This window comes from Siphateles boraxobius, unplaced genomic scaffold (assembly GCF_051911475.1).
Source record: "Siphateles boraxobius isolate OS27281-9 unplaced genomic scaffold, OSU_SipBor_1 41, whole genome shotgun sequence".
NCBI classification, from domain to species: domain Eukaryota; kingdom Metazoa; phylum Chordata; class Actinopteri; order Cypriniformes; family Leuciscidae; genus Siphateles; species Siphateles boraxobius.
In genome coordinates, this window is record NW_027509042.1 from 30,917,661 (window position 1) to 30,927,775 (window position 10,115).

General features: G+C 40.8%; 1 protein-coding gene across 4 annotated transcripts in view; it reads right to left on the minus strand.

Moving 5' to 3' along the window:
- setd5 (SET domain containing 5) overlaps positions 1-9,911 on the minus strand; it is a 77,994-nt gene extending 68,083 nt beyond the window's left edge. For 2 of the 4 annotated variants that reach the window (XM_077199093.1, XM_077199092.1), the window contains exon 1: positions 9,513-9,911. The gene's annotated coding sequence lies outside the window, so the exon portion shown is untranslated. The remainder of the gene's footprint in view (positions 1-9,512) is intronic. The other 2 variants (XM_077199091.1, XM_077199090.1) reach the window with 1 other exon arrangement.
- Positions 9,912-10,115: the final 204 nt, after the last annotated feature.

Below are 10,115 nucleotides of genomic sequence, written 5' to 3' on the forward strand. Positions count from 1 at the left end.
ATGCACAAAAAGCACTAAATAAATCATTCGCGCGTAACGCACCAGACGCGGTACGCGTTCTTTTAAGAATGTCAGTGCGGTTTCTGGCTTTAAACTAGTTCAAATCACTGAGACATTTGTCTTTTGTAACAATTCTGCATCAAATTCAAAAGCTTCTCACTGGATCTGCAGTTTAGGTTATGTCTACATTAAACTGGATAGCCTAAATATAATATGCTTACTATCCACACAACCATTTAAGCATTTTCCAAATGTTTCTCATCCACACTGAAATGTTGGAAAAAACTAAAATCATCTTAATGCGCAAGCCTAACGTAATAAAAGCTCACTGAGATCATACCAATACCAGACACAATAAAGTTCTCACGCTATTCTTCAGGTCCAATCATTATATTAGCAAAATATACATTTTAGTCTCACCAGCACAAAAGTAGGGATGGCCCGATACCGATACTGGCATCGGGGATCGGGTCGATACTGTCCTCATATACTCGTACTCATAAAAATTTGCCGATACCACGCCCCGATACCACGTACATTTTGCGAAACGAAACTGGCCGCTGCGAGTGCTTTGTCGAGGTGAACTGAGGCATAGGGACGTGCACTCCCAACGCAAAAGAGTGCAGCGCGGCACTAGATCTGATGGCCGAGCGCGAGCGCGGGCGCGGGCGGTAATGCACTCACTCTGTGTGTGCGGGTTCCGGGAGAATAAAACGATTCGCGGGACTCCCGCAAACTAGAAATATCTATGAATACAACATATTAAAACTAATAGATTTTCATTCATCTGTTGCAGAAAAGCAAGAAGAACAACTAAAACAAAATAGAAACGATTTACAAGCCAGAGTTTCTATTCATAACATGTTTGCAGCGTTGAGCGATGTAGCCAATCACAGACATGTGTGTTGATTTCTTGAACGCAATGGCTAATCAGAAGCATTTAAGATAGACTCCCCTCACTGCTCAAAACTTTTTTGTTCAGTGCTGAATTCTGTATGCTGGCAAATCCTCTAATTATAACAAACAAAGTGTGGATATTATGAAAGATTCATTGTGCAGTCAGCTTCATTGATAATAACAGATGTGTGAGATCGCGATGAACTGTCAGCTTTTTAGGAATTAGACTATTAAGGGAGCGCACTTTGGGCGCATTCAGTCATGTCAGACCATGCACGCAGTAACTGCTTGCTTTTATGTTAAATTAACAGTGGTTTGTGTGTTAATACATTTATTATTTACTCATTATTATTTATTTTTAGACTTGTTAAAACAAGCAGAGAAGAAAATAAAAACAGTCTTCTAACCTGTGTTCTAAAATAGTCTTCTGTCTTCTTTTCTGGGAGCCTATAGTTACTTTTGCGGTAGAAATATCGGTACTTGATATCGGCAAGTACACAAATGTAAATACTCGTACTCGTATCGGTTTGAAAAAAAATGGTATCGGGCCATCCCTACACAAAAGTAATGATAATAATAATAATAATAATTTGTTACATTTATATAGTGCTTTTTCTGGGACCTCAAAGCGCTTTACATAGGAGGGGGAATCTCCTCAACCACCACCAAAAGTGCATGGAATATGTGAAAAAATGTACTGTTGTGCCTTTGGATGTCAGAATCGGAATGAGATGGTCTTCATTTTAACAGAAAAACATCATCAAAACCCCATTTGAAGCTAAACGCAGATGTTTATGATTGCAGACCATTAAACGGACAGACTGGGCTGATGAAACCTGCGATGATTACCCTACTATTAAAGCATGAATTTGATGTAAACAAAAATAAAATATGCCTTAGCCATAAAGTTACAGCATGAAATAATAATTAAACCATTTTACATAGGTAACATTAAAGGCACACTGTGGAGGAATTGTACCTTTATATAACAGCTTCAAAGTAATTTCGGTGGTAAACAAACTCATAGTAGGGCAAATCATCCTGGTAGTAAAGCTTGGGGGGGACGCCGCTGGAAAAACCAGCTATGTAAGTTTGAGAGGAGCGCCCCCGACAAATCTCGCGAGAATCACGACTTGCTTTACGGCACGACGTCGCTTTACGGCACGACGTCACATACATCAACAAAGCACGCATTTCAGAATTTAATCTTGGCAGAGTCGACAAAGAAAACGCGGTCGGAAGAGTCAAGGAAAAGAAAACGAGAAACTGACAGCGTGAGGAACCGGACAAGAGTCTCACTCGGCCAGGCTTTCACTCGTCGGCGAGAGCTAAAAATCAGCAATGGATGCAAAAGCGATGCTGACCTGGCGTTCTTGTTGATGGACTAGTAGACATCTTCGGAGGCTATCTGTGCCTGTTCGATGTCCGACGCTTTGTAAAGCGTTGTGTCAAAAGGAAAAATAGGGATAGCTCACAGATGAAGTTATTACAGAGGCCAGACAGACTCACAGAGGCAATTGGCATCTCACAACTTGCACTTTATTCCCCAATCGAACTTGTGTAACTGTCTGTCACACGTTCTACCGTTCACAGCGTTAACTTGATAAACAAAAATAGGATAAGAATGAGAATCAAACAGAAATAACCCGCATACATGGGGTGTTGGAGGCGCGCATACAATATAGACTGCTGACAGTTCAACAGAGCGCGTGCAGCTCTTAAAGGGGCCACGCCATCCTACTGAACAGGTAGCGGTATACAGGGGAGGGGATCAGGCCGTGAGTACAGAGACATCTCTGGTGAGTGGTATTTACGACAGTAACGTTAAGTACAAGTACTCCACAGCGACTCAAGGGGTCGCTGTTTGACAAAAACGGAATTCCTCCACAGTGTGCCTTTAAACCTAACATCTCCAAATTTTAAATTTGTACTCGCAATTGCGAGTTTATATCTCTCAATTCAGACTTTATGGCTAACTCACAACTGCAAGTTTACATTACAATTCTGAGGGGGAAAAAAAGTCTGAATTACCTGATGCAAAAGAAAAAAAGACAATGTGGCGAACAGGACGGCCGAGGGACGTGAGAGAACGGCGCGAGGCTGGTGGTGCGATTGCTAATGAGCAACACCTGTGAAGCACACCGGTCTCGCATCTCTCACGGAGGAGCGGAAGCATAAAAGAGGAGCGACGACGTTGATGACCGAGAGAGGAACAGGGCTGTATTTTAGTTGAGTTTTGTTTTTTGTATTTGTGTTTTATTTTAGCAGTCGTCCGCGAGGGGCTGCTGGCCGTTATGTTTATTTTAGGTAAGCCAGCAGTCGTCCGCGACTTGAACAGTTCTTCCCTGAACATTCCTACACTGGTGCCGAAACCCGGGAAGAGGGAGGAACGCCAGAAGGGGAGCAGCAGGGAGTGGGGGAGGAGCGGCCATGGACGCTCGAGGCGGTGCGCTGGAGTGAGTTGCCGGTGGGACGGTCGAGCTCGCTGCCGGCCGCCTGGGTATTGGAGGGGCGGCTGCCATCCGGGAGGGAGAGGAGTCGCCGCCGCCGCTCGCCGTGGGCCGGAGCCTGCTGCCGTCCACCAATGAAGGGGAGGAGCAGGGAGCGGGGGACCCCTACCGTCTGCCCAAGGCACCCGAGGAGCCGTCGCCGTCCACCGGGCGGCGGAGGAGCGTCGAGCCGTCCACCGAGGGCTACTCAGCGTCACCGCCAGGCACCGCGGAGAAGATGGCCCAGCTGGTGGATGACCAGATGGCAGCGCGTTGTGGGAACCGGACCAATTTTTTTTTTCCTCTCTCCCCTCTCTCGATCTGTCGCTCCTCATGCTTCCGTCTCCGTTTCCCTCGGCTTGTCGGTCCATATCCGCCAGGGATCATCGCCGCCGGGGGGGGGGGGGGGGGGGGGGGGGGCACAGGCTCTTGGGTACCCCCCGGCCTGTGAGGGGCGATGGGGGTATGTGGCGAACAGGTGGTGCGATTGCTAATGAGCAACACCTGTGAAGCACACCGGTCTCGCATCTCTCACGGAGGAGCGGAAGCATAAAGGAGGAGCGACGACGTTGATGATCGAGAGAGGAACAGGCCTGTATTTTAGTTGCGTTTTTTTTTTTGTATTTGTGTTTTATTTTAGCCAGCAGTCGTCCGCGAGGGGCTGCTGGCGGTATTTTAGTTTGGTTTGTTTTATTTTAATAAAGTTTATTTGAATGTTCGCCGGTTCCCGCCTCCTTCTTCCCTGAACATTGCTACAGACAAAACATGAAGCAAAAGAAAGCAAAAGAAAAAAGACAAAACATCAAGAAATTCAGATTTTTCTTGACGGAATTGGGAGAAGCAATAAGTCAGAATCGTGAGATATAAACTCGAAATTAGCTTATTCCGTGGCTTCCATATGTTGCAACTGCAGAACTGTAATTTTCTATCACCAGTACAGCCCCCACAAAAAAACAATCACTGTTTGCAAACACCCAACCAAATGCTCTAAAGCCCTATACAGCACCCGTTGGCTAAAAATAACTACTGTTCTAAAATGTTTAATAACTTTTGAACCGCTAATCCAATCTGTATGCTTTAAAAAGTCCTTTAAAAGGTGCATTGTGTAATATTTAGGAGGATATGTTGACAGAAATGCAGTATCATATGGGTCAATGACGTGACGCCTAAATTTTCAGGTAAAAACTGTTTTAAATGCATAAAAAGATACTGTATATTTGCAGTACCTCTCCCATGTACTCACTTTAACTTCTCAAAAACCTTTAGTTATTGTGATTGTTTTGTAATTTAAAGTGTCAAAATATGGTGCGACCCTCCGGCCATAACATCTGTTTTGGGAAACGTCTTTGAAATTACTCTAAATTTATTTTCTGCACTCTTTGGCATGATTTCCAAAGTGTTTTGTAATCCTGTAAAAAAATTCAAAGCATTTGTATTTATATTTCCATCATAATATACAAACAAACTTTGTCCCATGACGTCCATTTTATGAAATATCATGTGGTGCGACCATCCAGGAACTACCATTTTGGGACTTTTATATTGAAAACTATATAAAAAGGAAGTTACATCATATACCAATTTACCAAGGACCCATGGAAGCACTAAGCAGGTTTGTAATTCTCTCAAATTGGAATAAACAAAACCCTTTGTAATGGTTGGTATGTAGTTATCACATTAGTATAATTTGGAATAGGCTAGAACTTTATGCAATTTGGGATCTTTTTTTTTATTATTTCAATTTCAAAACTATTTTAATCTATTTTACCAGATGCCACTGGCAAGCGAAGTAAAAATTCTGACCCTGCAGCAAGAGCGGAGTACCTTTCTAGGAGAAGAGTGAAATATTATTACAGTTTAAAATAGCTGTTTTCTATGTGAATATATGGTAAACTGTCATTTATTCCTGTGATCAAAGCTGAATTATCAGCATCATTACTCCAGTCTTCAGTGTCTTCAGTCTGTATATAGATATATACACGTTCGCTAACGATATACACTGTGCTCACAATATTGTACAGATAATTACCATCATATATCAGTTAATAGCAAAGCTATTATTGGTCATCTAGGAGTATTGGAACTTACCAATAACAGAAACTAATAAGCTTTGATCAGACGTATGTCATGCTCATTAATATCCGTCCAGACTAACGTTACGTGATATAACGTAGCAGTTTCTCATCGAGAGACAGAGAGAACATAACATAACATATCGTTTGACTGAATAATTAAGTAAACCTAATTTCTTAATTTATCTTTGTAAAGAAACCTCATTGCTTAACTGGCTACTCTCTGCGGTCTCAGACGACGGCGTCTTTTCCTGTCAGCCACCGTAACTTCTGTTGGTTGCAATTCGCTTCCTCACCAATAGATGGCGCTAAAATTACACAATGCACCTTTAAAGAGGAGATTCACGACTAAGATAATATCAGGTTTTTCGCTTTTGGAGATTCAGAGGCTCGTAGTGAATGTGATTGAGTCATCAAGTTTTGATAAGCATTGATTCATCAAACAAACCCAATACTTCTATAGTTAGTGAAAATAATTTTCACTGTTTGTATTTTGTTGCACAAGACAATTTTCACAATTGTTGACACTACTTGCTGCACTATTCGTGTTTGTTGTTCATGTTCAGATTGAAAACACACTCATACAGCGCCTACATTCACACACACACACAGAAGCAAAAGTGACTTATAGGCTATGCACAAAACAGGACATGACAGCATGACTAAATATGGTGAAGGCTAAAAATTTTCAAATGCAGGAAATACCCTGATATCAGGAATACTGGAAATATCCTATGATGGCATGACTTTTCAAAATTGAATTTTCAAATCCAATAGGAAAATTGCTCTTGTTTTAAAGCCACACATACCCAACAAAGTGAAAGGGGCTTTTTTTTAGCAAAAAGGCTGATTGACAGGGGAGTAGATGGTCGTTCTGTTGACTGGGATGCATCAAGAAGTATTGGATTGTGGCCACATACATTTCTGCCTACAATTTGTAAATGATTTGATTACAAAAACAAATCCTGCTGTATCCTATTAAGACTTCTGGGTATTTGTGATGGTATCACCAGAGACCAATGTAAAAATTGTGTTTAATTTAACTAAATTCTCTCTGTCAGCTTGTTTGACTGATGACTGACCCACCCTTGCCAAATACCTGGAAAATTGTTCAAGAGATAAAATGGCCGCACAGGGCGCATAGAAACAAAAGGCTAGAGAACCTTGACTGACAGAGCATATGGATACCGCATTATGTTCTTCTCTCTTTCAGTTAGAAAACATTGTTTATGCTACTAAAAGCTGTTTTAAGACTGTGCTGTTAGTTGTTCCAAAACACTGGTTAAGGAGGGGGAGGGGGGGGGGGGGGAGATACTTCCTGAGAGAGAGCGAGAGAGAGCAACAACACTCCAACGCATCTGATTGGCTGAGGCTGTCTGAAACCATCCAATCACAAAGCAGAAGAGAAGCAGGCATCTCGGCAACTATTTTTTAGCCCCAAATAAGAGAACAAGAGCTAAGAACCCACAAAACTACACACAAACACTATTTTCTCTATGTTTTTTCTACAGTTAAATGTATTTTTCATTAATACAAAATAAACATTTTAAATATCCTTTTTTTTAAAGAATTGATCACAATGAGCTATGTTTTGTTCATGCACTGGTTTGGGGTTAGAAATCACCTATCATGTGGTCTAGACTCTAAAGACAAGAGCTCAAGTATCAACCAAACATTATTTTGGAAGAAACAGATTGTCCTACCAGTTAACTAAAAAAAGTCCCTAAAATGCAATTATAATAATCATAATAAATTACAGACATTTGGCCGAATATATCAATTATATGCATGAAAAAGAATCGCAACAGTGCATTCATTGAATCATGCATCATTTTCTATTAAAAATGCAGTAGGCTATGTCATAAAATCCCTTAAAAGCTGGAATCTTCAAGATCAAAAAGTATTTAATAAAGTCACAATATTTAACATTGGTAATAAAAAGTATTACATATAAATAGATGTAAACAAACCTAAATAACATAAACAATGAGGACAGAACAGAAAGGTTTTGATCCAGAAAAAATGCGTTGCATATTTGGCATGTCTCAATTGTGGTACAATTTCTCTAAATTAATATATTAGGCTAAATGGTAACCAGTAGTTTGATACTAAAATGCATCAGGGCATTTATTTTCGAAACTGCTAAAAGTTAAGATTTTCCAAGCTTGTCCTTTGTCTCTTGACAAAGACACACGTTGACTTTAGATAACGAGTTGGGTGAGTCACAGAAAGATCAGGTTTCACAGTTCAAGGCGAACGAAAATAAAACCTGAAAACATACTGGGAAAATGTCAGACAAGCACAATCACACACTTGCAGTTGCCAGGAAGCTCTTCAGGAATTACAAAAGAAAAAACATTTCCTTTCTAAGGTTTTCAAAGCAGATCATGCAGCTGTTTGATTTTGAGAATAACATTTTTTATGTAAATGGCCAGTCACTATTTTTACTGAAGCTGTTTAACTGTTCATTCGAACAGCATTAACGACAAAAAAAACCTCCAGCAGCCCCCCCCCCTGTACAGTTTAATTTACAGTTATGTTTTACCTGACACTGTCCATGCAAATAGCAAACCATTTCAATAATGTGTTAATTCTATCAGGCACTGTTATGGACACTCTTTGTTCAGGGTCCTGAACTCCTGATGATATCAAATTTATCAGTGAACGGACAGAAAGGGCAGCATACAGCCAGAAGACCGCTAAAATAATGCAATTATTGCGTGTATATGCAAAAGTAACCCTGAGTATGGAGTACGCGGCCTTGCCACAACAGCAGGCGTTTCCTCGAGGTTCATTTTACATGCTGGAAAGAACAGAACAGCAAATGTTACTTATTTGCAGCGTATCGAAAACTGTCACCCAAAAACTAGCCTATATATAGATATTGTGTGGGAATATGGTTGAGTTACAGTCTCCTTGTCTTCCTTGTCGTTTCCACTCACTTGTTGTTGAAATAAAAATGGAGGCTAAAAAAGGAAAGGCGAGTTCCCCTTAGAAATACCACCCATTTCTCATGGCTCGAGTTGGGGGTTGGTTGATGGGGGAGGCGGATATGAAGAATAAGAAAAGCAAGTCACGGTTCTTGGGGTTCGCGTTATTTTCGTTTCCCAAAGAAAACACATAGACCTGATCAAGAAATTATAAATACATCAAAAGTTATCAAGAGATGGAAGCAGGCTACATCAAAAATATAAATGTACAGAATCAGAGAGCAGTGCTCAACAGGATATCTGCTTATCCCGACAAACTATCTTCTTTTAGAACCGACAGAAAATAAATCCACTGTGAGTCTAACAAAGTACCTCCAAGCTGCTAAGCAATACAGTTAAGGATCCGAATACATAATTTCCAATGTTTTCGCAAAACTGAGACTTAATAAATTCTATTCTGACAAGCACGAATGTTGTAAATACAAACTCTACCATGTCTGTTTTCACATATAAACTTGATTAACACAAGAACAAGGCAACCAACACTAAAATGGAAACAGGTTCTGCCACGAAACCCACTTCAATCATTTCTCCTTATTTACAAATAAGATCCTTTGATTTTTACCACTTTAATGCATTTAAATCGTATAAGCTTTTAAGACAGCCTCTCTCAGCTAAGCTAACGGCTAACTAAAATGATACCTTTGCTCACTTTGATAATTAATTATGTTGAGTGGCACGAATGCTATTGATGTGATATAGGTGTAAAGGGTAAGAAATGCAGCATAACAATGGGTCGATCACTGAATGTTTACAGCAAAAAAAACAGCTCTTAGCACGAGGTTGTTGGCAAAGTGTGATTGTGATTATAGCTAGTTACATCAAGCTAACATGCAGACCAACCAACACGGTGTTACATCATTAATTTTGTGGGGATTTGATTAATTAACGTGACAGCAGAAACATTCAACCAAGAAGAGTTGAAAGAGGAAAGCTACAATTTATGTTGATAAACAAGAGCTGATAAGCTGAGCTCCCAACTTCTGCATCAACTTTGCCTAGTTCATAAAAAAACATAAGCTATTTGCCATCAAACCCTTCATTGGAATAACAAAATACCTTACCTACAGCGTCCTCCCAACGTAACTGAAATGCAATAGCCTATTAAAGGTATTTTTTTTTCCAAAAAAATCCAACATCAATGCGAGGCAGAACAGGAGGCCTTCTCTTGCAACCTCGGTGTTTCCTGTGAACTGTAGACCGCGAGGCTCTCAGGCTATCTTCCAAACTTCTCAGTGTCCCTTACGCAAGAGTTGCAAGTTTCACATTTCTCCTATTTAAGACATAGTGCGGTCTTCAAATGTTCACGTTGAGTTGCTAAAGCATACATCAATGTACAGTGTTATTTTACAAAATCATAGTCGATATTTATATGGGTATGTACAGCACTTGGTGATTCAAGGCTGTGATTCAATCTCATGTCCTTTACATTTGCTGTATTGCCCATCCCCCTCTACACCGGCATCAACCGCGGCTCCCAGCGAAGCCTACACACAACCATAACACAGGGTTTCCTACACAGTGGAGCAGGGGTTCATTATGAAGGCGGACTTTCAGCTTTAGCTCGCGCCCTCTGGTACGCTATAGGGCAGGAATGTGTCAATCGGGGTATCAAACAGGAACGCGAATATGCTGTTGGATCGTTGCGGAGCTTAATGTTGTCGTAG